The 27,878-nt window shown below is 44.1% G+C and overlaps 16 non-coding genes and 2 pseudogenes across 16 annotated transcripts; all 18 read right to left on the reverse strand.

Annotated features, from left to right (window-relative positions):
• Positions 1-850: 850 nt before the first annotated feature.
• Positions 851-1,041, reverse strand: LOC141213796 (U2 spliceosomal RNA). The gene has a single exon (XR_012283133.1). It is a non-coding gene; the product is annotated as a U2 spliceosomal RNA (small nuclear RNA).
• Positions 1,042-2,156: 1,115 nt separating this feature from the next.
• On the reverse strand, positions 2,157-2,339 carry LOC141214114 (U2 spliceosomal RNA). The gene has a single exon (XR_012283433.1). It is a non-coding gene; the product is annotated as a U2 spliceosomal RNA (small nuclear RNA).
• An 800-nt stretch (positions 2,340-3,139) lies between these two features.
• Positions 3,140-3,231, reverse strand: LOC141214160 (U2 spliceosomal RNA; annotated as a pseudogene).
• A 1,115-nt stretch (positions 3,232-4,346) lies between these two features.
• Positions 4,347-4,537, reverse strand: LOC141213797 (U2 spliceosomal RNA). The gene has a single exon (XR_012283134.1). It is a non-coding gene; the product is annotated as a U2 spliceosomal RNA (small nuclear RNA).
• A 1,115-nt stretch (positions 4,538-5,652) lies between these two features.
• LOC141214116 (U2 spliceosomal RNA) lies at positions 5,653-5,836 on the reverse strand. The gene has a single exon (XR_012283434.1). It is a non-coding gene; the product is annotated as a U2 spliceosomal RNA (small nuclear RNA).
• Positions 5,837-6,635: 799 nt separating this feature from the next.
• On the reverse strand, positions 6,636-6,727 carry LOC141214161 (U2 spliceosomal RNA; annotated as a pseudogene).
• Positions 6,728-7,842: 1,115 nt separating this feature from the next.
• Positions 7,843-8,033, reverse strand: LOC141213798 (U2 spliceosomal RNA). The gene has a single exon (XR_012283135.1). It is a non-coding gene; the product is annotated as a U2 spliceosomal RNA (small nuclear RNA).
• A 1,115-nt stretch (positions 8,034-9,148) lies between these two features.
• Positions 9,149-9,339, reverse strand: LOC141213800 (U2 spliceosomal RNA). Its single transcript, XR_012283137.1, has one exon. It is a non-coding gene; the product is annotated as a U2 spliceosomal RNA (small nuclear RNA).
• Positions 9,340-10,454: 1,115 nt separating this feature from the next.
• On the reverse strand, positions 10,455-10,645 carry LOC141213801 (U2 spliceosomal RNA). Its single transcript, XR_012283138.1, has one exon. It is a non-coding gene; the product is annotated as a U2 spliceosomal RNA (small nuclear RNA).
• A 1,115-nt stretch (positions 10,646-11,760) lies between these two features.
• On the reverse strand, positions 11,761-11,947 carry LOC141214092 (U2 spliceosomal RNA). The gene has a single exon (XR_012283418.1). It is a non-coding gene; the product is annotated as a U2 spliceosomal RNA (small nuclear RNA).
• Positions 11,948-18,337: 6,390 nt separating this feature from the next.
• LOC141213802 (U2 spliceosomal RNA) lies at positions 18,338-18,528 on the reverse strand. Its single transcript, XR_012283139.1, has one exon. It is a non-coding gene; the product is annotated as a U2 spliceosomal RNA (small nuclear RNA).
• Positions 18,529-19,643: 1,115 nt separating this feature from the next.
• Positions 19,644-19,834, reverse strand: LOC141213803 (U2 spliceosomal RNA). The gene has a single exon (XR_012283140.1). It is a non-coding gene; the product is annotated as a U2 spliceosomal RNA (small nuclear RNA).
• A 1,115-nt stretch (positions 19,835-20,949) lies between these two features.
• On the reverse strand, positions 20,950-21,140 carry LOC141213804 (U2 spliceosomal RNA). Its single transcript, XR_012283141.1, has one exon. It is a non-coding gene; the product is annotated as a U2 spliceosomal RNA (small nuclear RNA).
• A 1,115-nt stretch (positions 21,141-22,255) lies between these two features.
• LOC141213805 (U2 spliceosomal RNA) lies at positions 22,256-22,446 on the reverse strand. Its single transcript, XR_012283142.1, has one exon. It is a non-coding gene; the product is annotated as a U2 spliceosomal RNA (small nuclear RNA).
• Positions 22,447-23,561: 1,115 nt separating this feature from the next.
• LOC141213806 (U2 spliceosomal RNA) lies at positions 23,562-23,752 on the reverse strand. The gene has a single exon (XR_012283143.1). It is a non-coding gene; the product is annotated as a U2 spliceosomal RNA (small nuclear RNA).
• Positions 23,753-24,867: 1,115 nt separating this feature from the next.
• On the reverse strand, positions 24,868-25,058 carry LOC141213807 (U2 spliceosomal RNA). The gene has a single exon (XR_012283144.1). It is a non-coding gene; the product is annotated as a U2 spliceosomal RNA (small nuclear RNA).
• A 1,114-nt stretch (positions 25,059-26,172) lies between these two features.
• LOC141214017 (U2 spliceosomal RNA) lies at positions 26,173-26,363 on the reverse strand. The gene has a single exon (XR_012283348.1). It is a non-coding gene; the product is annotated as a U2 spliceosomal RNA (small nuclear RNA).
• Positions 26,364-27,478: 1,115 nt separating this feature from the next.
• On the reverse strand, positions 27,479-27,669 carry LOC141214006 (U2 spliceosomal RNA). Its single transcript, XR_012283337.1, has one exon. It is a non-coding gene; the product is annotated as a U2 spliceosomal RNA (small nuclear RNA).
• Positions 27,670-27,878: the final 209 nt, after the last annotated feature.

A 27,878-nucleotide genomic window follows, 5' to 3' on the forward strand; every position in this document is an offset into this window, starting at 1 on the left:
TGGGGTGGAACGAGCAGCTGTCTACCCTTAGCAGGAGAGCTCCTGATTACATACCTCTCCTGCTGCTGCTGCTGCTGGCTGTCCAGCAGCAGACTGAAGGTGGCTGCTGCTGTGCACAGGTATATAAAGGCTCAGAGCCTATTATGACACGCGCAGCCAGCGTTCCATTGCCACATTCCATCTACTGCAGGCAGGATACCTGGCTGGCTGAATGTCGCTGAGAAGCTCACAGAGACGGCCATAAGCAACAGTTTAACAGAATGCCACAGACTAATCAACCAAACTTTTTGGGTTGGGTTCTCTTTTATAGTCTGCAGGCATTAAATGAAAGAAGTCAGTGTTCCAGCAGAAGGAGACAACGTTTCAGAAAAGGCATTGTAGCAAACCAAAAAAGAAATTTTAAGCGCAGCAGAGTAACCAGCGCACATACCTGTTAGCTCAGGTGAGTTTAAAAGGCTGCTGTTGATAACAAGGGCATTTGCTAAATAGATGGTGTGTGTGCAACAATATACTGAAAGGTCAATTATATTGTGCAGCTTATCTCACCACCTGTAGTTATTTAGGTGAAAGCTCCAAAATGCTTGCCTAATATGTCTGTTTATCCAAAAGGAAGTAAAAAGGGAGAGCTAGAAAGATAGCATTGCATCACATTACATGGCAATGCAATGCACAGTTGCTGAAGTTGAACCAAAATGAGCTTGTAATCTGGCTTCTGCAACTTTGAACATGAAAAATCCAATGAGGAGAAGAAAAGCAAAGCCAAAGAGTCCATCCCAAAATCTGACAAACAAGCAAAATGAACAAAAAACATTGAATTCAATTCTTTCTGATTTTAGAAACTGCATTAAAGAAGGGGTGCACCGGTCCTGGAGATACTGCAATACCAGGTCAATGCGTGGAGTGGACAGAGCAAGCTCTTTTTCCATCTCCCTGTTCTAAAAATCCATTTAATATATGGTCCCCAGATAGGGGACGTATCAGATATTAAACTGATAAGAACAGATACTACACTTGATCTTAGCCAAAAGGCCGAGAAGCGATAACCAGAATTGGTTTCAAACTACGGAGCCACCCAAGGATCCTGAAAAGTCCATTTGTGGAGATGAGCTCCTGGACTCCCGTTAAGAAGACATGTTGTCAACCTCTAGATCCCTTACATGCCTGCACTTTTCGGCTTGCTGCTGCTGCAATCCACGCGTTTTAGATCTGCATAACTCCACCTCTTTAAACACAGCACCTTCACCCCCTGCTGTTCCCACCCGCCTCAACACCGTTGGAAGGGAGGAGAACCAATTAAGGCGGGGGGTGGGGTGGAACGAGCAGCTGTCTACCCTTAGCAGGAGGGCTCCTGATTACATACCTCTCCTGCTGCTGCTGCTGCTGGCTGTCCAGCAGCAGACTGAAGGTGGCTGCTGCTGTGCACAGGTATATAAAGGCTCAGAGCCTATTATGACACGCGCAGCCAGCGTTCCATTGCCACATTCCATCTACTGCAGGCAGGATACCTGGCTGGCTGAATGTCGCTGAGAAGCTCACAGAGACCGCCATAAGCAACAGTTTAACAGAATGCCACAGACTAATCAACCAAACTTTTTGGGTTGGGTTCTCTTTTATAGTCTGCAGGCATTAAATGAAAGAAGTCAGTGTTCCAGCAGAAGGAGACAACGTTTCAGAAAAGGCATTGTAGCAAACCAAAAAAGAAATTTTAAGCGCAGCAGAGTAACCAGCGCACATACCTGTTAGCTCAGGTGAGTTTAAAAGGCTGCTGTTGATAACAAGGGCATTTGCTAAATAGATGGTGTGTGTGCAACAATATACTGAAAGGTCAATTATATTGTGCAGCTTATCTCACCACCTGTAGTTATTTAGGTGAAAGCTCCAAAATGCTTGCCTAATATGTCTGTTTATCCAAAAGGAAGTAAAAAGGGAGAGCTAGAAAGATAGCATTGCATCACATTACATGGCAATGCAATGCACAGTTGCTGAAGTTGAACCAAAATGAGCTTGTAATCTGGCTTCTGCAACTTTGAACATGAAAAATCCAATGAGGAGAAGAAAAGCAAAGCCAAAGAGTCCATCCCAAAATCCGACAAACAAGCAAAATGAACAAAAAACATTGAATTCAATTCTTTCTGATTTTAGAAACTGCATTAAAGAAGGGGTGCACCGGTCCTGGAGATACTGCAATACCAGGTCAATGCGTGGAGTGGACAGAGCAAGCTCTTTTTCCATCTCCCTGTTCTAAAAATCCATTTAATATATGGTCCCCAGATAGGGGACGTATCAGATATTAAACTGATAAGAACAGATTTTTTTTTTTTTTTTTATCGAAACCCTGAATTCGTGTACAAAACCCGAGTGCGCTTAAAAAAGTGACAAGTGCCACATAAAAAAGTGCACTAGGATGCTGGTCTTCTTGAAACCCTCTCCAAAAGGAGAAGGGTCCCCCAAACCATTCCCCGTCCCTCCGAGCCAGAAGGCCACAGCGAGGAACAGGGACAAATAGCCACCTCCAGCCGGAGCCAGAGGCGACCCAATCTTACCCCCAATACCTGCCCGAGTTCTCACCCGAGCAAGGCACTGGGAGCCAAAGACTGTGCTCCCCTCCCGGAAGAGGGGAGCCAACAACGCTCTCCTCCCGAAAGAGGAGAGCCAGTGGGGTTCAGGGGGGAGCGGAACCTGATGGCCACACACTCCCCCCGTAGACCTGCCAAGAGAGGAACCCGTAAGGGAACCGCATCCCGACAAAATCCTAGTAAGGACGTGGACACACGTGAAAAAGTGGACACACAGTGACAAAAAAAAATTAAATAAATAGTGAAGGTTTCACAGTATAATACTGCCCGGACCTTCGACCGGGAATTGAAAAATTCCCCATCCTAAGGCCAGAAGGCCCGGAATAAGGGTGTGTGTGAAGAAAGAAATATTGAAGTGCTAGTGCAAATGTGCCATAAACTCAAGTGGGGTTCCCAATCCCAGTGAGTTAAGGCACCCCAGGGTCACCACTCCTGGGGCACTTCACACTTCGGGCTTTCGATCTTCCCCGGCCCAATGGCGTCGATCCTGGGGGGCCATGCTTTCCACCAGATGATTATATTAGCCACCTGGCGTACTAACAAGCGCCTAAACCCCAGTGTGCATAATGTATCAATCTACTAGGGCGGCCAACATCCAAAACCGCCTTTTCGAAAGATACTACACTTGATCTTAGCCAAAAGGCCGAGAAGCGATAACCAGAATTGGTTTCAAACTACGGAGCCACCCAAGGATCCTGAAAAGTCCATTTGTGGAGATGAGCTCCTGGACTCCCGTTAAGAAGACATGTTGTCAACCTCTAGATCCCTTACATGCCTGCACTTTTCGGCTTGCTGCTGCTGCAATCCACGCGTTTTAGATCTGCATAACTCCACCTCTTTAAACACAGCACCTTCACCCCCTGCTGTTCCCACCCGCCTCAACACCGTTGGAAGGGAGGAGAACCAATTAAGGCGGGGGGTGGGGTGGAACGAGCAGCTGTCTACCCTTAGCAGGAGAGCTCCTGATTACATACCTCTCCTGCTGCTGCTGCTGCTGGCTGTCCAGCAGCAGACTGAAGGTGGCTGCTGCTGTGCACAGGTATATAAAGGCTCAGAGCCTATTATGACACGCGCAGCCAGCGTTCCATTGCCACATTCCATCTACTGCAGGCAGGATACCTGGCTGGCTGAATGTCGCTGAGAAGCTCACAGAGACGGCCATAAGCAACAGTTTAACAGAATGCCACAGACTAATCAACCAAACTTTTTGGGTTGGGTTCTCTTTTATAGTCTGCAGGCATTAAATGAAAGAAGTCAGTGTTCCAGCAGAAGGAGACAACGTTTCAGAAAAGGCATTGTAGCAAACCAAAAAAGAAATTTTAAGCGCAGCAGAGTAACCAGCGCACATACCTGTTAGCTCAGGTGAGTTTAAAAGGCTGCTGTTGATAACAAGGGCATTTGCTAAATAGATGGTGTGTGTGCAACAATATACTGAAAGGTCAATTATATTGTGCAGCTTATCTCACCACCTGTAGTTATTTAGGTGAAAGCTCCAAAATGCTTGCCTAATATGTCTGTTTATCCAAAAGGAAGTAAAAAGGGAGAGCTAGAAAGATAGCATTGCATCACATTACATGGCAATGCAATGCACAGTTGCTGAAGTTGAACCAAAATGAGCTTGTAATCTGGCTTCTGCAACTTTGAACATGAAAAATCCAATGAGGAGAAGAAAAGCAAAGCCAAAGAGTCCATCCCAAAATCTGACAAACAAGCAAAATGAACAAAAAACATTGAATTCAATTCTTTCTGATTTTAGAAACTGCATTAAAGAAGGGGTGCACCGGTCCTGGAGATACTGCAATACCAGGTCAATGCGTGGAGTGGACAGAGCAAGCTCTTTTTCCATCTCCCTGTTCTAAAAATCCATTTAATATATGGTCCCCAGATAGGGGACGTATCAGATATTAAACTGATAAGAACAGATACTACACTTGATCTTAGCCAAAAGGCCGAGAAGCGATAACCAGAATTGGTTTCAAACTACGGAGCCACCCAAGGATCCTGAAAAGTCCATTTGTGGAGATGAGCTCCTGGACTCCCGTTAAGAAGACATGTTGTCAACCTCTAGATCCCTTACATGCCTGCACTTTTCGGCTTGCTGCTGCTGCAATCCACGCGTTTTAGATCTGCATAACTCCACCTCTTTAAACACAGCACCTTCACCCCCTGCTGTTCCCACCCGCCTCAACACCGTTGGAAGGGAGGAGAACCAATTAAGGCGGGGGGTGGGGTGGAACGAGCAGCTGTCTACCCTTAGCAGGAGGGCTCCTGATTACATACCTCTCCTGCTGCTGCTGCTGCTGGCTGTCCAGCAGCAGACTGAAGGTGGCTGCTGCTGTGCACAGGTATATAAAGGCTCAGAGCCTATTATGACACGCGCAGCCAGCGTTCCATTGCCACATTCCATCTACTGCAGGCAGGATACCTGGCTGGCTGAATGTCGCTGAGAAGCTCACAGAGACCGCCATAAGCAACAGTTTAACAGAATGCCACAGACTAATCAACCAAACTTTTTGGGTTGGGTTCTCTTTTATAGTCTGCAGGCATTAAATGAAAGAAGTCAGTGTTCCAGCAGAAGGAGACAACGTTTCAGAAAAGGCATTGTAGCAAACCAAAAAAGAAATTTTAAGCGCAGCAGAGTAACCAGCGCACATACCTGTTAGCTCAGGTGAGTTTAAAAGGCTGCTGTTGATAACAAGGGCATTTGCTAAATAGATGGTGTGTGTGCAACAATATACTGAAAGGTCAATTATATTGTGCAGCTTATCTCACCACCTGTAGTTATTTAGGTGAAAGCTCCAAAATGCTTGCCTAATATGTCTGTTTATCCAAAAGGAAGTAAAAAGGGAGAGCTAGAAAGATAGCATTGCATCACATTACATGGCAATGCAATGCACAGTTGCTGAAGTTGAACCAAAATGAGCTTGTAATCTGGCTTCTGCAACTTTGAACATGAAAAATCCAATGAGGAGAAGAAAAGCAAAGCCAAAGAGTCCATCCCAAAATCCGACAAACAAGCAAAATGAACAAAAAACATTGAATTCAATTCTTTCTGATTTTAGAAACTGCATTAAAGAAGGGGTGCACCGGTCCTGGAGATACTGCAATACCAGGTCAATGCGTGGAGTGGACAGAGCAAGCTCTTTTTCCATCTCCCTGTTCTAAAAATCCATTTAATATATGGTCCCCAGATAGGGGACGTATCAGATATTAAACTGATAAGAACAGATTTTTTTTTTTTTTTTTATCGAAACCCCGAATTCGTGTACAAAACCCGAGTGCGCTTAAAAAAGTGACAAGTGCCACAAAAAAAAGTGCACTAGGATGCTGGTCTTCTTGAAACCCTCTCCAAAAGGAGAAGGGTCCCCCAAACCATTCCCCGTCCCTCCGAGCCAGAAGGCCACAGCGAGGAACAGGGACAAATAGCCACCTCCAGCCGGAGCCAGAGGCGACCCAATCTTACCCCCAATACCTGCCCGAGTTCTCACCCGAGCAAGGCACTGGGAGCCAAAGACTGTGCTCCCCTCCCGGAAGAGGGGAGCCAACAACGCTCTCCTCCCGAAAGAGGAGAGCCAGTGGGGTTCAGGGGGGAGCGGAACCTGATGGCCACACACTCCCCCCCTAGACCTGCCAAGAGAGGAACCCGTAAGGGAACCGCATCCCAACAAAATCCTAGTAAGGACGTGGACACACGTGAAAAAGTGGACACACAGTGACAAAAAAAAATTAAATAAATAGTGAAGGTTTCACAGTATAATACTGCCCGGACCTTCGACCGGGAATTGAAAAATTCCCCATCCTAAGGCCAGAAGGCCCGGAATAAGGGTGTGTGTGAAGAAAGAAATATTGAAGTGCTAGTGCAAATGTGCCATAAACTCAAGTGGGGTTCCCAATCCCAGTGAGTTAAGGCACCCCAGGGTCACCACTCCTGGGGCACTTCACACTTCGGGCTTTCGATCTTCCCCGGCCCAATGGCGTCGATCCTGGGGGGCCATGCTTTCCACCAGATGATTATATTAGCCACCTGGCGTACTAACAAGCGCCTAAACCCCAGTGTGCATAATGTATCAATCTACTAGGGCGGCCAACATCCAAAACCGCCTTTTCGAAAGATACTACACTTGATCTTAGCCAAAAGGCCGAGAAGCGATAACCAGAATTGGTTTCAAACTACGGAGCCACCCAAGGATCCTGAAAAGTCCATTTGTGGAGATGAGCTCCTGGACTCCCGTTAAGAAGACATGTTGTCAACCTCTAGATCCCTTACATGCCTGCACTTTTCGGCTTGCTGCTGCTGCAATCCACGCGTTTTAGATCTGCATAACTCCACCTCTTTAAACACAGCACCTTCACCCCCTGCTGTTCCCACCCGCCTCAACACCGTTGGAAGGGAGGAGAACCAATTAAGGCGGGGGGTGGGGTGGAACGAGCAGCTGTCTACCCTTAGCAGGAGGGCTCCTGATTACATACCTCTCCTGCTGCTGCTGCTGCTGGCTGTCCAGCAGCAGACTGAAGGTGGCTGTTGCTGTGCACAGGTATATAAAGGCTCAGAGCCTATTATGACACGCGCAGCCAGCGTTCCATTGCCACATTCCATCTACTGCAGGCAGGATACCTGGCTGGCTGAATGTCGCTGAGAAGCTCACAGAGACGGCCATAAGCAACAGTTTAACAGAATGCCACAGACTAATCAACCAAACTTTTTGGGTTGGGTTCTCTTTTATAGTCTGCAGGCATTAAATGAAAGAAGTCAGTGTTCCAGCAGAAGGAGACAACGTTTCAGAAAAGGCATTGTAGCAAACCAAAAAAGAAATTTTAAGCGCAGCAGAGTAACCAGCGCACATACCTGTTAGCTCAGGTGAGTTTAAAAGGCTGCTGTTGATAACAAGGGCATTTGCTAAATAGATGGTGTGTGTGCAACAATATACTGAAAGGTCAATTATATTGTGCAGCTTATCTCACCACCTGTAGTTATTTAGGTGAAAGCTCCAAAATGCTTGCCTAATATGTCTGTTTATCCAAAAGGAAGTAAAAAGGGAGAGCTAGAAAGATAGCATTGCATCACATTACATGGCAATGCAATGCACAGTTGCTGAAGTTGAACCAAAATGAGCTTGTAATCTGGCTTCTGCAACTTTGAACATGAAAAATCCAATGAGGAGAAGAAAAGCAAAGCCAAAGAGTCCATCCCAAAATCCGACAAACAAGCAAAATGAACAAAAAACATTGAATTCAATTCTTTCTGATTTTAGAAACTGCATTAAAGAAGGGGTGCACCGGTCCTGGAGATACTGCAATACCAGGTCAATGCGTGGAGTGGACAGAGCAAGCTCTTTTTCCATCTCCCTGTTCTAAAAATCCATTTAATATATGGTCCCCAGATAGGGGACGTATCAGATATTAAACTGATAAGAACAGATACTACACTTGATCTTAGCCAAAAGGCCGAGAAGCGATAACCAGAATTGGTTTCAAACTACGGAGCCACCCAAGGATCCTGAAAAGTCCATTTGTGGAGATGAGCTCCTGGACTCCCGTTAAGAAGACATGTTGTCAACCTCTAGATCCCTTACATGCCTGCACTTTTCGGCTTGCTGCTGCTGCAATCCACGCGTTTTAGATCTGCATAACTCCACCTCTTTAAACACAGCACCTTCACCCCCTGCTGTTCCCACCCGCCTCAACACCGTTGGAAGGGAGGAGAACCAATTAAGGCGGGGGGTGGGGTGGAACGAGCAGCTGTCTACCCTTAGCAGGAGGGCTCCTGATTACATACCTCTCCTGCTGCTGCTGCTGCTGGCTGTCCAGCAGCAGACTGAAGGTGGCTGCTGCTGTGCACAGGTATATAAAGGCTCAGAGCCTATTATGACACGCGCAGCCAGCGTTCCATTGCCACATTCCATCTACTGCAGGCAGGATACCTGGCTGGCTGAATGTCGCTGAGAAGCTCACAGAGACCGCCATAAGCAACAGTTTAACAGAATGCCACAGACTAATCAACCAAACTTTTTGGGTTGGGTTCTCTTTTATAGTCTGCAGGCATTAAATGAAAGAAGTCAGTGTTCCAGCAGAAGGAGACAACGTTTCAGAAAAGGCATTGTAGCAAACCAAAAAAGAAATTTTAAGCGCAGCAGAGTAACCAGCGCACATACCTGTTAGCTCAGGTGAGTTTAAAAGGCTGCTGTTGATAACAAGGGCATTTGCTAAATAGATGGTGTGTGTGCAACAATATACTGAAAGGTCAATTATATTGTGCAGCTTATCTCACCACCTGTAGTTATTTAGGTGAAAGCTCCAAAATGCTTGCCTAATATGTCTGTTTATCCAAAAGGAAGTAAAAAGGGAGAGCTAGAAAGATAGCATTGCATCACATTACATGGCAATGCAATGCACAGTTGCTGAAGTTGAACCAAAATGAGCTTGTAATCTGGCTTCTGCAACTTTGAACATGAAAAATCCAATGAGGAGAAGAAAAGCAAAGCCAAAGAGTCCATCCCAAAATCCGACAAACAAGCAAAATGAACAAAAAACATTGAATTCAATTCTTTCTGATTTTAGAAACTGCATTAAAGAAGGGGTGCACCGGTCCTGGAGATACTGCAATACCAGGTCAATGCGTGGAGTGGACAGAGCAAGCTCTTTTTCCATCTCCCTGTTCTAAAAATCCATTTAATATATGGTCCCCAGATAGGGGACGTATCAGATATTAAACTGATAAGAACAGATACTACACTTGATCTTAGCCAAAAGGCCGAGAAGCGATAACCAGAATTGGTTTCAAACTACGGAGCCACCCAAGGATCCTGAAAAGTCCATTTGTGGAGATGAGCTCCTGGACTCCCGTTAAGAAGACATGTTGTCAACCTCTAGATCCCTTACATGCCTGCACTTTTCAGCTTGCTGCTGCTGCAATCCACGCGTTTTAGATCTGCATAACTCCACCTCTTTAAACACAGCACCTTCACCCCCTGCTGTTCCCACCCGCCTCAACACCGTTGGAAGGGAGGAGAACCAATTAAGGCGGGGGGTGGGGTGGAACGAGCAGCTGTCTACCCTTAGCAGGAGGGCTCCTGATTACATACCTCTCCTGCTGCTGCTGCTGCTGGCTGTCCAGCAGCAGACTGAAGGTGGCTGCTGCTGTGCACAGGTATATAAAGGCTCAGAGCCTATTATGACACGCGCAGCCAGCGTTCCATTGCCACATTCCATCTACTGCAGGCAGGATACCTGGCTGGCTGAATGTCGCTGAGAAGCTCACAGAGACCGCCATAAGCAACAGTTTAACAGAATGCCACAGACTAATCAACCAAACTTTTTGGGTTGGGTTCTCTTTTATAGTCTGCAGGCATTAAATGAAAGAAGTCAGTGTTCCAGCAGAAGGAGACAACGTTTCAGAAAAGGCATTGTAGCAAACCAAAAAAGAAATTTTAAGCGCAGCAGAGTAACCAGCGCACATACCTGTTAGCTCAGGTGAGTTTAAAAGGCTGCTGTTGATAACAAGGGCATTTGCTAAATAGATGGTGTGTGTGCAACAATATACTGAAAGGTCAATTATATTGTGCAGCTTATCTCACCACCTGTAGTTATTTAGGTGAAAGCTCCAAAATGCTTGCCTAATATGTCTGTTTATCCAAAAGGAAGTAAAAAGGGAGAGCTAGAAAGATAGCATTGCATCACATTACATGGCAATGCAATGCACAGTTGCTGAAGTTGAACCAAAATGAGCTTGTAATCTGGCTTCTGCAACTTTGAACATGAAAAATCCAATGAGGAGAAGAAAAGCAAAGCCAAAGAGTCCATCCCAAAATCCGACAAACAAGCAAAATGAACAAAAAACATTGAATTCAATTCTTTCTGATTTTAGAAACTGCATTAAAGAAGGGGTGCACCGGTCCTGGAGATACTGCAATACCAGGTCAATGCGTGGAGTGGACAGAGCAAGCTCTTTTTCCATCTCCCTGTTCTAAAAATCCATTTAATATATGGTCCCCAGATAGGGGACGTATCAGATATTAAACTGATAAGAACAGATACTACACTTGATCTTAGCCAAAAGGCCGAGAAGCGATAACCAGAATTGGTTTCAAACTACGGAGCCACCCAAGGATCCTGAAAAGTCCATTTGTGGAGATGAGCTCCTGGACTCCCGTTAAGAAGACATGTTGTCAACCTCTAGATCCCTTACATGCCTGCACTTTTCGGCTTGCTGCTGCTGCAATCCACGCGTTTTAGATCTGCATAACTCCACCTCTTTAAACACAGCACCTTCACCCCCTGCTGTTCCCACCCGCCTCAACACCGTTGGAAGGGAGGAGAACCAATTAAGGCGGGGGGTGGGGTGGAACGAGCAGCTGTCTACCCTTAGCAGGAGGGCTCCTGATTACATACCTCTCCTGCTGCTGCTGCTGCTGGCTGTCCAGCAGCAGACTGAAGGTGGCTGCTGCTGTGCACAGGTATATAAAGGCTCAGAGCCTATTATGACACGCGCAGCCAGCGTTCCATTGCCACATTCCATCTACTGCAGGCAGGATACCTGGCTGGCTGAATGTCGCTGAGAAGCTCACAGAGACCGCCATAAGCAACAGTTTAACAGAATGCCACAGACTAATCAACCAAACTTTTTGGGTTGGGTTCTCTTTTATAGTCTGCAGGCATTAAATGAAAGAAGTCAGTGTTCCAGCAGAAGGAGACAACGTTTCAGAAAAGGCATTGTAGCAAACCAAAAAAGAAATTTTAAGCGCAGCAGAGTAACCAGCGCACATACCTGTTAGCTCAGGTGAGTTTAAAAGGCTGCTGTTGATAACAAGGGCATTTGCTAAATAGATGGTGTGTGTGCAACAATATACTGAAAGGTCAATTATATTGTGCAGCTTATCTCACCACCTGTAGTTATTTAGGTGAAAGCTCCAAAATGCTTGCCTAATATGTCTGTTTATCCAAAAGGAAGTAAAAAGGGAGACCTAGAAAGATAGCATTGCATCACATTACATGGCAATGCAATGCACAGTTGCTGAAGTTGAACCAAAATGAGCTTGTAATCTGGCTTCTGCAACTTTGAACATGAAAAATCCAATGAGGAGAAGAAAAGCAAAGCCAAAGAGTCCATCCCAAAATCCGACAAACAAGCAAAATGAACAAAAAACATTGAATTCAATACTTTCTGATTTTAGAAACTGCATTAAAGAAGGGGTGCACCGGTCCTGGAGATACTGCAATACCAGGTCAATGCGTGGAGTGGACAGAGCAAGCTCTTTTTCCATCTCCCTGTTCTAAAAATCCATTTAATATATGGTCCCCAGATAGGGGACGTATCAGATATTAAACTGATAAGAACAGATTTTTTTTAATTTGGCTATCCCCTGCAGAGGGATAAAACCGTTTATTAAAACTTTAACAAATTACAAGCATAATTACACAAATACCAAGCGTTAAAAGACAAATGAAATTTACAAAACAAAAAAATACAAAGATTTTAAATAATTAGGTTCCATTGGTCAACAAGCCATTTTTTGGAAATATGTACATTCTTCTTTTTGTCAATTAAATAATAAGTATACATTTCACATAAACATAAACTTAAAACATCATTCACTGATAAAACATCTTGTTTAAAAATAGCAATGTTGCGCGCTTTCCAGAGAGATGACTTGGCGCAGTTCACTGTCTTCCAAGCCATTGTGTACTGGTCCATTGTGGGGCATTCCATAAGTCCGTATAGCACAGTTTTATATGTAAAGTCCTTGAGGTCTGCCACCCTTTCCAGTAGGGGGAGCAGTCTTCTCCAGAAATCCTTTGCAAAATTACATGTCCATAATAGATGTTCCACCGTTTCCTCGTCTTGGCATCCGGCTCTTGGGCAGATGGCAGACCTCACAAATCCTCTTCTGTATTGGAATGCCCGGCAAGGAAGACAGCGGTGCATGCAACTCCAAGCCAGATCTCTCTGTTCATTAAAAAGATAAAAAACGTTAATCATTTTCCAGATAGACATAGATTTGTCATCATCATATCTGTCAACATTACATATTTCCTCACTTTTACGTATTTCTTTAATTAGTTTCTTACTATTTCTTAATTCCTCTATTTTCTTAGTCCCTAAATTAAAATCGGACACTATTTTCCTTAAAATCTCATAATGCGTCGACAAATTAAAAGCATGGGGCACAGATATATTAACTTCATACCATCCAAACTTTCTCATAAAAAATCCTGTATTAAAACGCATAAAAAAGGACCAATAGTGATTCTTAAAAAGGGCATTAAAACAGTAAACGAACAGATGGATTAAAAGAAACCTATTAAAATCTGGAAAATCTTTACCACCTTTTACTTTTGATTTCATCACGATTTCTCTTTTCAGCTTTTCCATTTTTGAGTTCCAAAAGAAGGTAAAACAGGTTTTGGTTATCTTTTTTAAAACATTAACAGGCGGGGGGAAAACCATGCTAAGATACAATAAAAGAGGTAAAATCACCATCTTTAAAACCAATACTTTACCCTCCATTGTAAGTCTCCTCATGTTCCACATACATATTTTCGTATTTACTTTCTGTGTAACTGTTTCCCAACTATTATAACCATCATTATTTTCAGTGAATGATATACCTAAAATGGAAATGGATTCGGAGACATTAATTGGTACATCACGTAAAATCATCACCCCAACACTTAAAATGTTACACTTATTAAAATTGATTTTAAAACCAGAAGCTAGACAAAAGGATTGCACTTGATGGAGAGTGGCCGTAAGTGATGGTGCATCTGTACACAAGACCGCCACGTCATCCATGTAGCCTACAACCTTGGCCTCCAAACCACCGCTTCCAGGCAGAGGGACACCGCATATCTGTTTATTTTGGCGTATTGCACATAACATTGGTTCCAGTGCACAGATAAACAGTAGGGGGGACAGAGGGCATCCCTGTTTCACCCCTGACCGTAAAAATACCTCTTGTGTCTTAAAACCATTCACTAAAATCTTACTTGTACAATCCTTGTAAAATGCTTTAAGCGATAGTAAAAACCCTTCTGGTATGCCCATTTTCTCTAAAACTTTAAAAAGATAAAAGTGTGAGACACGGTCAAATGCTTTTTCAAAATCAATAGATAAAATCGCCATTTTCCCCTTTCTGTCTTTCACATCCTCAATACAGTCTTTCACTAAATTCAGATTGTCCCATATACTGCGCCCCGGCACCCCACACACTTGATTAGAATGAATAACTTTGCTGATGACTTCTTTTAGACGATTTGCACAAATTTTAGCCATTATTTTATAGTCACAATTTAAAAGTGTTATTGGTCTCCAGTTTTCTAATTTTGATTTATCGCCTTTTTTGTATAGGAGGGAGACTTCACCTTTCTTCCAGGAATTTAATAAAACCTTATTATTAAAAACCTCAGTAAACAAATAAAACAAATCATCTTTTAAAATATCATAAAAACATACATAAAATTCTATTGGGATGCCATCAGGACCAGGGACCTTTCCAGTTTTAAAACTTTTAATAGTTTTTAACACTTCTTGTTCCATTAAAACTTGGGATAAAAACTCTTGGGATGCGGGATCTAAAACAGCTGTTAGTCCTTGCAGCGAATCATCCATTAATTTATTATCTATATTTTTTCCATTAAATAGATTAGAAAAAAAAACCTAAACTTTACCCAGCATATTTTTTATATTATTCTCACCATCTATATGGTCAATTATCACTTTTTCTTTTTTATTTTTCCTAAAAAAATATCTGGAACACTTTTCATTTTCTTCTATATGTTGTACTCTAGAACGAAAAATGATCTCTTTTCCTTTTTGTTCTAGCCATTTTGAAATCTCTTCTTTTAAGTTTGAAATATCAAGTTGTACATCTATCCCATTGTCTCTGAGCTTAAACAATGTTTGTAGGCGGGTATTTAAAATTCTATATTCTTCATATTTTTCTCTGGCTCTACATATACTCTTTTTAATAAAAAAGTCTTTTATTTTTACTTTCATTCTATCCCACCATACACTCATAGTCTCATTTGTTTTTTTCCCTTTTCTACATTTCCTATAAAACTCAATAAAATCTGATAAAATCTGCGGGTCGGTTAAAAGGGATACATTCATTTTCCAGCTTTTCTTACCACATTTTTTGTTGTCATTTACTTTTATGGTAAAGGATAAAAGTTTATGGTCTGAAAATATATTAGTTAAAACTTCACATTTGGCAGGTATTGTTTTATCTGAACCAAAAATAAAATCAATCCTAGAGCTACAATTAGCATTGCTCCAAGTGAAACCGGCGTCCTCTGTGCTGTCACTATGACACTCTTTATATATGTCTATCAATTTAGCATCTTTGACTATATCATGTAGCATACCTGAGGTTTTATCGTAGTTCCTGCTTACAGAGCTGGAGCGCCGGTTTTCACCTTTAAAAACACAATTAAAATCCCCTGCTAAGATAAAAGGTTCAGAGTTATTAATAAATAATGGTAAAAGATCAAGCATTTCGGCTCTTTCATTTTTCTCTGGGGATCCATAAAAATTTAAAAACTGCCATCTAATACCATCAATAAAAGCTTTCACTAATAAAATACGACCTGGTAAAATTTCCTGAATAAAATCAATTAAAACGTTCCCTTTAAAAAGTATGGCTACACCCGCTGATCCTGCAGCATTCGATCCGGACCAGACAGATGGCCCACACTTCCACTCATCTTTATATTTTTGATATGACATTTCATGTGGGATATTACATTCTTGCAGAAAAAATACAGATGCAGTAAAACACGTAAAAAAATTAAAAAGAGCAGTTCTTCTCGTGTTAGATTTTATGCCTCTCACGTTGAGGGAAATACCTTTCAGTTCAGCCATCATTAGAAAATGTAGAAATTTTACTTAGGTAACTAAGAGCAACGGATTTACCTGTCCGATGAACCTGATCAGACCACTGGGCTTACGCCTCCCTCCTCATCTGATAGTATCGTCACGAGAGTCTCCGTGGAGGAGGAAAGATTACCACATTTATATAAACCCGACGCTACACTGGCATAGCTCGGAGGGCTGGCTGGCAGAACCCGCTGGGTCTCCATTGGCTGGCCATGCAGTTCCTCATCAGGTGGGTCCCCGAGGGGTTCCGCCGCCCCTGTTTGACCTGTAGAAGGTCGTCCTATAGGAGGAGGTTGCGCACAAGGCAGAGCCTCTGACTCTTCAGAGGCAGCAAGATCCCGGTCCCCACCTGTAGCAGCGGAGACCGAAACCCCTGAGGGTCCAGCGTCCACGTCCCCTTCTGGAGAAGTGTCCATCTGTTCACCTCCTGCTGCCTCCTCCGAACCACCCTTTTTCTTTTTCTTAGGACCCACCTTTATCCACTCAGCGCCCTCAGCACTAGGAGACCCAGACTGGGCATGGGCTTCTGTGTCGGCCTTTTGCCGGTCCCTTTTGACCTTACCAGTAGTGCCCTTCTGCTCCTTCTCAGCCCTCCTTTTGGACTCCCGCAGGTCCTGCAGCCAGGTTTTGGGATTTGGTATTTTACCTGTCATAGACTCTGGAGACACTTCACTATTTGGTACGCCCTTATTGTCTCCAGAGGCTCCAGGTTGTTGTTCCTCCTCCTGAGGGGTGGTCTGATCTTTTGGTCCTTGATCGGACGTCTTGGACTTCCCCTTTTGCTCATCTTCCCGAAATCTGTGAGGGCAAGAAAAATAAAAGTGACCTGGAGTCTGGCAAAAACTGCATTTCTTTTCCTTAGGGCATTCTTTTGTCTCATGTTCTTCACTAGCACAATTTCTACATGATACATGACAGTTTTCTTTTGAATGACCATAGCGCCCACAATTTCTGCAATATACTGGCATCCCAGAAAAGAAGAAATCCCCATTTGTTTGCCCAATTTTGAAACGGGCAGGGGGGAGCCGTATACCACCTGGTGTATTTGGATCTCTTGTACACTTCACAAGGAATTTCCACTTAGATGTCCATATGTTATATTCGTTTAATATCTTCCCAATACATTTAACACTTTTAAAATAAATTGCTAGAAATGACATTACTTCTGGAGCAGAAACAAAGGGCGAAAATATTTTTACAATAACCAGTCTTACCTCATCCAGGACGTGCTCAACAATTTGTATCCCTTTCAAAACAGGACTATTTTCAACTTTTTTTAACTTTTCTAGTACATCTCTAAAAATACCTTCTCGGGTGAATGTGATGTCATAGTCACCTCTTCTGGGATAATCCTGGATGGAGAGAATTTCATTCCTTTGTACGCCAAGAAGGTTCCTGAGCACGTCCTGGACTACATACCCTAATTTCCTCATATCCGAGCCACCCGCCGTGAAGTGAACTCGGATAGAGTTTTTTAGCCTCGCATAAAGAGGCACGAGGTTAGGGTCAACCTCCATGGAAAAACGCAACAAGGTTGCAAGTTGCAGCCGCTTGCAATCTGCGCTCCCAGTGTTCTTGCAGCGAAAAACACCTGGAAGCTGGGGGATCGCAACTCGTTACCCTGGGACTAAGCCCTCTCCCTAATAGCAGCAAGCAGGTTAAGTCCACCAAAGTGGACGATCCTGCCAGGCCAAGGAGAGGGGTACCCGAGTGCCCTTCAACCACAATCTCCTGCAATAAAGCACTTGATCTTAGCCAAAAGGCCGAGAAGCGATAACCAGAATTGGTTTCAAACTACGGAGCCACCCAAGGATCCTGAAAAGTCCATTTGTGGAGATGAGCTCCTGGACTCCCGTTAAGAAGACATGTTGTCAACCTCTAGATCCCTTACATGCCTGCACTTTTCGGCTTGCTGCTGCTGCAATCCACGCGTTTTAGATCTGCATAACTCCACCTCTTTAAACACAGCACCTTCACCCCCTGCTGTTCCCACCCGCCTCAACACCGTTGGAAGGGAGGAGAACCAATTAAGGCGGGGGGTGGGGTGGAACGAGCAGCTGTCTACCCTTAGCAGGAGGGCTCCTGATTACATACCTCTCCTGCTGCTGCTGCTGCTGGCTGTCCAGCAGCAGACTGAAGGTGGCTGCTGCTGTGCACAGGTATATAAAGGCTCAGAGCCTATTATGACACGCGCAGCCAGCGTTCCATTGCCACATTCCATCTACTGCAGGCAGGATACCTGGCTGGCTGAATGTCGCTGAGAAGCTCACAGAGACCGCCATAAGCAACAGTTTAACAGAATGCCACAGACTAATCAACCAAACTTTTTGGGTTGGGTTCTCTTTTATAGTCTGCAGGCATTAAATGAAAGAAGTCAGTGTTCCAGCAGAAGGAGACAACGTTTCAGAAAAGGCATTGTAGCAAACCAAAAAAGAAATTTTAAGCGCAGCAGAGTAACCAGCGCACATACCTGTTAGCTCAGGTGAGTTTAAAAGGCTGCTGTTGATAACAAGGGCATTTGCTAAATAGATGGTGTGTGTGCAACAATATACTGAAAGGTCAATTATATTGTGCAGCTTATCTCACCACCTGTAGTTATTTAGGTGAAAGCTCCAAAATGCTTGCCTAATATGTCTGTTTATCCAAAAGGAAGTAAAAAGGGAGAGCTAGAAAGATAGCATTGCATCACATTACATGGCAATGCAATGCACAGTTGCTGAAGTTGAACCAAAATGAGCTTGTAATCTGGCTTCTGCAACTTTGAACATGAAAAATCCAATGAGGAGAAGAAAAGCAAAGCCAAAGAGTCCATCCCAAAATCCGACAAACAAGCAAAATGAACAAAAAACATTGAATTCAATTCTTTCTGATTTTAGAAACTGCATTAAAGAAGGGGTGCACCGGTCCTGGAGATACTGCAATACCAGGTCAATGCGTGGAGTGGACAGAGCAAGCTCTTTTTCCATCTCCCTGTTCTAAAAATCCATTTAATATATGGTCCCCAGATAGGGGACGTATCAGATATTAAACTGATAAGAACAGATACTACACTTGATCTTAGCCAAAAGGCCGAGAAGCGATAACCAGAATTGGTTTCAAACTACGGAGCCACCCAAGGATCCTGAAAAGTCCATTTGTGGAGATGAGCTCCTGGACTCCCGTTAAGAAGACATGTTGTCAACCTCTAGATCCCTTACATGCCTGCACTTTTCGGCTTGCTGCTGCTGCAATCCACGCGTTTTAGATCTGCATAACTCCACCTCTTTAAACACAGCACCTTCACCCCCTGCTGTTCCCACCCGCCTCAACACCGTTGGAAGGGAGGAGAACCAATTAAGGCGGGGGGTGGGGTGGAACGAGCAGCTGTCTACCCTTAGCAGGAGGGCTCCTGATTACATACCTCTCCTGCTGCTGCTGCTGCTGGCTGTCCAGCAGCAGACTGAAGGTGGCTGCTGCTGTGCACAGGTATATAAAGGCTCAGAGCCTATTATGACACGCGCAGCCAGCGTTCCATTGCCACATTCCATCTACTGCAGGCAGGATACCTGGCTGGCTGAATGTCGCTGAGAAGCTCACAGAGACCGCCATAAGCAACAGTTTAACAGAATGCCACAGACTAATCAACCAAACTTTTTGGGTTGGGTTCTCTTTTATAGTCTGCAGGCATTAAATGAAAGAAGTCAGTGTTCCAGCAGAAGGAGACAACGTTTCAGAAAAGGCATTGTAGCAAACCAAAAAAGAAATTTTAAGCGCAGCAGAGTAACCAGCGCACATACCTGTTAGCTCAGGTGAGTTTAAAAGGCTGCTGTTGATAACAAGGGCATTTGCTAAATAGATGGTGTGTGTGCAACAATATACTGAAAGGTCAATTATATTGTGCAGCTTATCTCACCACCTGTAGTTATTTAGGTGAAAGCTCCAAAATGCTTGCCTAATATGTCTGTTTATCCAAAAGGAAGTAAAAAGGGAGAGCTAGAAAGATAGCATTGCATCACATTACATGGCAATGCAATGCACAGTTGCTGAAGTTGAACCAAAATGAGCTTGTAATCTGGCTTCTGCAACTTTGAACATGAAAAATCCAATGAGGAGAAGAAAAGCAAAGCCAAAGAGTCCATCCCAAAATCCGACAAACAAGCAAAATGAACAAAAAACATTGAATTCAATTCTTTCTGATTTTAGAAACTGCATTAAAGAAGGGGTGCACCGGTCCTGGAGATACTGCAATACCAGGTCAATGCGTGGAGTGGACAGAGCAAGCTCTTTTTCCATCTCCCTGTTCTAAAAATCCATTTAATATATGGTCCCCAGATAGGGGACGTATCAGATATTAAACTGATAAGAACAGATACTACACTTGATCTTAGCCAAAAGGCCGAGAAGCGATAACCAGAATTGGTTTCAAACTACGGAGCCACCCAAGGATCCTGAAAAGTCCATTTGTGGAGATGAGCTCCTGGACTCCCGTTAAGAAGACATGTTGTCAACCTCTAGATCCCTTACATGCCTGCACTTTTCGGCTTGCTGCTGCTGCAATCCACGCGTTTTAGATCTGCATAACTCCACCTCTTTAAACACAGCACCTTCACCCCCTGCTGTTCCCACCCGCCTCAACACCGTTGGAAGGGAGGAGAACCAATTAAGGCGGGGGGTGGGGTGGAACGAGCAGCTGTCTACCCTTAGCAGGAGGGCTCCTGATTACATACCTCTCCTGCTGCTGCTGCTGCTGGCTGTCCAGCAGCAGACTGAAGGTGGCTGCTGCTGTGCACAGGTATATAAAGGCTCAGAGCCTATTATGACACGCGCAGCCAGCGTTCCATTGCCACATTCCATCTACTGCAGGCAGGATACCTGGCTGGCTGAATGTCGCTGAGAAGCTCACAGAGACCGCCATAAGCAACAGTTTAACAGAATGCCACAGACTAATCAACCAAACTTTTTGGGTTGGGTTCTCTTTTATAGTCTGCAGGCATTAAATGAAAGAAGTCAGTGTTCCAGCAGAAGGAGACAACGTTTCAGAAAAGGCATTGTAGCAAACCAAAAAAGAAATTTTAAGCGCAGCAGAGTAACCAGCGCACATACCTGTTAGCTCAGGTGAGTTTAAAAGGCTGCTGTTGATAACAAGGGCATTTGCTAAATAGATGGTGTGTGTGCAACAATATACTGAAAGGTCAATTATATTGTGCAGCTTATCTCACCACCTGTAGTTATTTAGGTGAAAGCTCCAAAATGCTTGCCTAATATGTCTGTTTATCCAAAAGGAAGTAAAAAGGGAGAGCTAGAAAGATGGCATTGCATCACATTACATGGCAATGCAATGCACAGTTGCTGAAGTTGAACCAAAATGAGCTTGTAATCTGGCTTCTGCAACTTTGAACATGAAAAATCCATTGAGGAGAAGAAAAGCAAAGCCAAAGAGTCCATCCCAAAATCCGACAAACAAGCAAAATGAACAAAAAACATTGAATTCAATTCTTTCTGATTTTAGAAACTGCATTAAAGAAGGGGTGCACCGGTCCTGGAGATACTGCAATACCAGGTCAATGCGTGGAGTGGACAGAGCAAGCTCTTTTTCCATCTCCCTGTTCTAAAAATCCATTTAATATATGGTCCCCAGATAGGGGACGTATCAGATATTAAACTGATAAGAACAGATACTACACTTGATCTTAGCCAAAAGGCCGAGAAGCGATAACCAGAATTGGTTTCAAACTACGGAGCCACCCAAGGATCCTGAAAAGTCCATTTGTGGAGATGAGCTCCTGGACTCCCGTTAAGAAGACATGTTGTCAACCTCTAGATCCCTTACATGCCTGCACTTTTCGGCTTGCTGCTGCTGCAATCCACGCGTTTTAGATCTGCATAACTCCACCTCTTTAAACACAGCACCTTCACCCCCTGCTGTTCCCACCCGCCTCAACACCGTTGGAAGGGAGGAGAACCAATTAAGGCGGGGGGTGGGGTGGAACGAGCAGCTGTCTACCCTTAGCAGGAGGGCTCCTGATTACATACCTCTCCTGCTGCTGCTGCTGCTGGCTGTCCAGCAGCAGACTGAAGGTGGCTGCTGCTGTGCACAGGTATATAAAGGCTCAGAGCCTATTATGACACGCGCAGCCAGCGTTCCATTGCCACATTCCATCTACTGCAGGCAGGATACCTGGCTGGCTGAATGTCGCTGAGAAGCTCACAGAGACCGCCATAAGCAACAGTTTAACAGAATGCCACAGACTAATCAACCAAACTTTTTGGGTTGGGTTCTCTTTTATAGTCTGCAGGCATTAAATGAAAGAAGTCAGTGTTCCAGCAGAAGGAGACAACGTTTCAGAAAAGGCATTGTAGCAAACCAAAAAAGAAATTTTAAGCGCAGCAGAGTAACCAGCGCACATACCTGTTAGCTCAGGCGAGTTTAAAAGGCTGCTGTTGATAACAAGGGCATTTGCTAAATAGATGGTGTGTGTGCAACAATATACTGAAAGGTCAATTATATTGTGCAGCTTATCTCACCACCTGTAGTTATTTAGGTGAAAGCTCCAAAATGCTTGCCTAATATGTCTGTTTATCCAAAAGGAAGTAAAAAGGGAGAGCTAGAAAGATAGCATTGCATCACATTACATGGCAATGCAATGCACAGTTGCTGAAGTTGAACCAAAATGAGCTTGTAATCTGGCTTCTGCAACTTTGAACATGAAAAATCCAATGAGGAGAAGAAAAGCAAAGCCAAAGAGTCCATCCCAAAATCCGACAAACAAGCAAAATGAACAAAAAACATTGAATTCAATTCTTTCTGATTTTAGAAACTGCATTAAAGAAGGGGTGCACCGGTCCTGGAGATACTGCAATACCAGGTCAATGCGTGGAGTGGACAGAGCAAGCTCTTTTTCCATCTCCCTGTTCTAAAAATCCATTTAATATATGGTCCCCAGATAGGGGACGTATCAGATATTAAACTGATAAGAACAGATACTACACTTGATCTTAGCCAAAAGGCCGAGAAGCGATAACCAGAATTGGTTTCAAACTACGGAGCCACCCAAGGATCCTGAAAAGTCCATTTGTGGAGATGAGCTCCTGGACTCCCGTTAAGAAGACATGTTGTCAACCTCTAGATCCCTTACATGCCTGCACTTTTCGGCTTGCTGCTGCTGCAATCCACGCGTTTTAGATCTGCATAACTCCACCTCTTTAAACACAGCACCTTCACCCCCTGCTGTTCCCACCCGCCTCAACACCGTTGGAAGGGAGGAGAACCAATTAAGGCGGGGGGTGGGGTGGAACGAGCAGCTGTCTACCCTTAGCAGGAGGGCTCCTGATTACATACCTCTCCTGCTGCTGCTGCTGCTGGCTGTCCAGCAGCAGACTGAAGGTGGCTGCTGCTGTGCACAGGTATATAAAGGCTCAGAGCCTATTATGACACGCGCAGCCAGCGTTCCATTGCCACATTCCATCTACTGCAGGCAGGATACCTGGCTGGCTGAATGTCGCTGAGAAGCTCACAGAGACCGCCATAAGCAACAGTTTAACAGAATGCCACAGACTAATCAACCAAACTTTTTGGGTTGGGTTCTCTTTTATAGTCTGCAGGCATTAAATGAAAGAAGTCAGTGTTCCAGCAGAAGGAGACAACGTTTCAGAAAAGGCATTGTAGCAAACCAAAAAAGAAATTTTAAGCGCAGCAGAGTAACCAGCGCACATACCTGTTAGCTCAGGTGAGTTTAAAAGGCTGCTGTTGATAACAAGTGCATTTGCTAAATAGATGGTGTGTGTGCAACAATATACTGAAAGGTCAATTATATTGTGCAGCTTATCTCACCACCTGTAGTTATTTAGGTGAAAGCTCCAAAATGCTTGCCTAATATGTCTGTTTATCCAAAAGGAAGTAAAAAGGGAGAGCTAGAAAGATGGCATTGCATCACATTACATGGCAATGCAATGCACAGTTGCTGAAGTTGAACCAAAATGAGCTTGTAATCTGGCTTCTGCAACTTTGAACATGAAAAATCCATTGAGGAGAAGAAAAGCAAAGCCAAAGAGTCCATCCCAAAATCCGACAAACAAGCAAAATGAACAAAAAACATTGAATTCAATTCTTTCTGATTTTAGAAACTGCATTAAAGAAGGGGTGCACCGGTCCTGGAGATACTGCAATACCAGGTCAATGCGTGGAGTGGACAGAGCAAGCTCTTTTTCCATCTCCCTGTTCTAAAAATCCATTTAATATATGGTCCCCAGATAGGGGACGTATCAGATATTAAACTGATAAGAACAGATACTACACTTGATCTTAGCCAAAAGGCCGAGAAGCGATAACCAGAATTGGTTTCAAACTACGGAGCCACCCAAGGATCCTGAAAAGTCCATTTGTGGAGATGAGCTCCTGGACTCCCGTTAAGAAGACATGTTGTCAACCTCTAGATCCCTTACATGCCTGCACTTTTCGGCTTGCTGCTGCTGCAATCCACGCGTTTTAGATCTGCATAACTCCACCTCTTTAAACACAGCACCTTCACCCCCTGCTGTTCCCACCCGCCTCAACACCGTTGGAAGGGAGGAGAACCAATTAAGGCGGGGGGTGGGGTGGAACGAGCAGCTGTCTACCCTTAGCAGGAGGGCTCCTGATTACATACCTCTCCTGCTGCTGCTGCTGCTGGCTGTCCAGCAGCAGACTGAAGGTGGCTGCTGCTGTGCACAGGTATATAAAGGCTCAGAGCCTATTATGACACGCGCAGCCAGCGTTCCATTGCCACATTCCATCTCCTGCAGGCAGGATACCTGGCTGGCTGAATGTCGCTGAGAAGCTCACAGAGACCGCCATAAGCAACAGTTTAACAGAATGCCACAGACTAATCAACCAAACTTTTTGGGTTGGGTTCTCTTTTATAGTCTGCAGGCATTAAATGAAAGAAGTCAGTGTTCCAGCAGAAGGAGACAACGTTTCAGAAAAGGCATTGTAGCAAACCAAAAAAGAAATTTTAAGCGCAGCAGAGTAACCAGCGCACATACCTGTTAGCTCAGGTGAGTTTAAAAGGCTGCTGTTGATAACAAGGGCATTTGCTAAATAGATGGTGTGTGTGCAACAATATACTGAAAGGTCAATTATATTGTGCAGCTTATCTCACCACCTGTAGTTATTTAGGTGAAAGCTCCAAAATGCTTGCCTAATATGTCTGTTTATCCAAAAGGAAGTAAAAAGGGAGAGCTAGAAAGATAGCATTGCATCACATTACATGGCAATGCAATGCACAGTTGCTGAAGTTGAACCAAAATGAGCTTGTAATCTGGCTTCTGCAACTTTGAACATGAAAAATCCAATGAGGAGAAGAAAAGCAAAGCCAAAGAGTCCATCCCAAAATCCGACAAACAAGCAAAATGAACAAAAAACATTGAATTCAATTCTTTCTGATTTTAGAAACTGCATTAAAGAAGGGGTGCACCGGTCCTGGAGATACTGCAATACCAGGTCAATGCGTGGAGTGGACAGAGCAAGCTCTTTTTCCATCTCCCTGTTCTAAAAATCCATTTAATATATGGTCCCCAGATAGGGGACGTATCAGATATTAAACTGATAAGAACAGATACTACACTTGATCTTAGCCAAAAGGCCGAGAAGCGATAACCAGAATTGGTTTCAAACTACGGAGCCACCCAAGGATCCTGAAAAGTCCATTTGTGGAGATGAGCTCCTGGACTCCCGTTAAGAAGACATGTTGTCAACCTCTAGATCCCTTACATGCCTGCACTTTTCGGCTTGCTGCTGCTGCAATCCACGCGTTTTAGATCTGCATAACTCCACCTCTTTAAACACAGCACCTTCACCCCCTGCTGTTCCCACCCGCCTCAACACCGTTGGAAGGGAGGAGAACCAATTAAGGCGGGGGGTGGGGTGGAACGAGCAGCTGTCTACCCTTAGCAGGAGGGCTCCTGATTACATACCTCTCCTGCTGCTGCTGCTGCTGGCTGTCCAGCAGCAGACTGAAGGTGGCTGCTGCTGTGCACAGGTATATAAAGGCTCAGAGCCTATTATGACACGCGCAGCCAGCGTTCCATTGCCACATTCCATCTACTGCAGGCAGGATACCTGGCTGGCTGAATGTCGCTGAGAAGCTCACAGAGACCGCCATAAGCAACAGTTTAACAGAATGCCACAGACTAATCAACCAAACTTTTTGGGTTGGGTTCTCTTTTATAGTCTGCAGGCATTAAATGAAAGAAGTCAGTGTTCCAGCAGAAGGAGACAACGTTTCAGAAAAGGCATTGTAGCAAACCAAAAAAGAAATTTTAAGCGCAGCAGAGTAACCAGCGCACATACCTGTTAGCTCAGGTGAGTTTAAAAGGCTGCTGTTGATAACAAGGGCATTTGCTAAATAGATGGTGTGTGTGCAACAATATACTGAAAGGTCAATTATATTGTGCAGCTTATCTCACCACCTGTAGTTATTTAGGTGAAAGCTCCAAAATGCTTGCCTAATATGTCTGTTTATCCAAAAGGAAGTAAAAAGGGAGAGCTAGAAAGATAGCATTGCATCACATTACATGGCAATGCAATGCACAGTTGCTGAAGTTGAACCAAAATGAGCTTGTAATCTGGCTTCTGCAACTTTGAACATGAAAAATCCAATGAGGAGAAGAAAAGCAAAGCCAAAGAGTCCATCAAAAATCCGACAAACAAGCAAAATGAACAAAAAACATTGAATTCAATTCTTTCTGATTTTAGAAACTGCATTAAAGAAGGGGTGCACCGGTCCTGGAGATACTGCAATACCAGGTCAATGCGTGGAGTGGACAGAGCAAGCTCTTTTTCCATCTCCCTGTTCTAAAAATCCATTAAATATATGGTCCCCAGATAGGGGACGTATCAGATATTAAACTGATAAGAACAGATACTACACTTGATCTTAGCCAAAAGGCCGAGAAGCGATAACCAGAATTGGTTTCAAACTACAGAGCCACCCAAGGATCCTGAAAAGTCCATTTGTGGAGATGAGCTCCTGGACTCCCGTTAAGAAGACATGTTGTCAACCTCTAGATCCCTTACATGCCTGCACTTTTCGGCTTGCTGCTGCTGCAATCCACGCGTTTTAGATCTGCATAACTCCACCTCTTTAAACACAGCACGTTCACCCCCTGCTGTTTCCACCCGCCTCAACACCGTTGGAAGGGAGGAGAACCAATTAAGGCGGGGGGTGGGGTGGAACGAGCAGCTGTCTACCCTTAGCAGGAGGGCTCCTGATTACATACCTCTCCTGCTGCTGCTGCTGCTGGCTGTCCAGCAGCAGACTGAAGGTGGCTGCTGCTGTGCACAGGTATATAAAGGCTCAGAGCCTATTATGACACGCGCAGCCAGCGTTCCATTGCCACATTCCATCTACTGCAGGCAGGATACCTGGCTGGCTGAATGTCGCTGAGAAGCTCACAGAGACCGCCATAAGCAACAGTTTAACAGAATGCCACAGACTAATCAACCAAACTTTTTGGGTTGGGTTCTCTTTTATAGTCTGCAGGCATTAAATGAAAGAAGTCAGTGTTCCAGCAGAAGGAGACAACGTTTCAGAAAAGGCATTGTAGCAAACCAAAAAAGAAATTTTAAGCGCAGCAGAGTAACCAGCGCACATACCTGTTAGCTCAGGTGAGTTTAAAAGGCTGCTGTTGATAACAAGGGCATTTGCTAAATAGATGGTGTGTGTGCAACAATATACTGAAAGGTCAATTATATTGTGCAGCTTATCTCACCACCTGTAGTTATTTAGGTGAAAGCTCCAAAATGCTTGCCTAATATGTCTGTTTATCCAAAAGGAAGTAAAAAGGGAGAGCTAGAAAGATAGCATTGCATCACATTACATGGCAATGCAATGCACAGTTGCTGAAGTTGAACCAAAATGAGCTTGTAATCTGGCTTCTGCAACTTTGAACATGAAAAATCCAATGAGGAGAAGAAAAGCAAAGCCAAAGAGTCCATCCCAAAATCCGACAAACAAGCAAAATGAACAAAAAACATTGAATTCAATTCTTTCTGATTTTAGAAACTGCATTAAAGAAGGGGTGCACCGGTCCTGGAGATACTGCAATACCAGGTCAATGCGTGGAGTGGACAGAGCAAGCTCTTTTTCCGTCTCCCTGTTCTAAAAATCCATTTAATATATGGTCCCCAGATAGGGGACGTATCAGATATTAAACTGATAAGAACAGATACTACACTTGATCTTAGCCAAAAGGCCGAGAAGCGATAACCAGAATTGGTTTCAAACTACGGAGCCACCCAAGGATCCTGAAAAGTCCATTTGTGGAGATGAGCTCCTGGACTCCCGTTAAGAAGACATGTTGTCAACCTCTAGATCCCTTACATGCCTGCACTTTTCGGCTTGCTGCTGCTGCAATCCACGCGTTTTAGATCTGCATAACTCCACCTCTTTAAACACAGCACCTTCACCCCCTGC

Source organism: Phyllobates terribilis, unplaced genomic scaffold (genome assembly GCF_046119375.1).
Source record: "Phyllobates terribilis strain yellow unplaced genomic scaffold, ASM4611937v1 Scaffold_213__1_contigs__length_3403324, whole genome shotgun sequence".
Lineage (NCBI taxonomy): Eukaryota > Metazoa > Chordata > Amphibia > Anura > Dendrobatidae > Phyllobates > Phyllobates terribilis.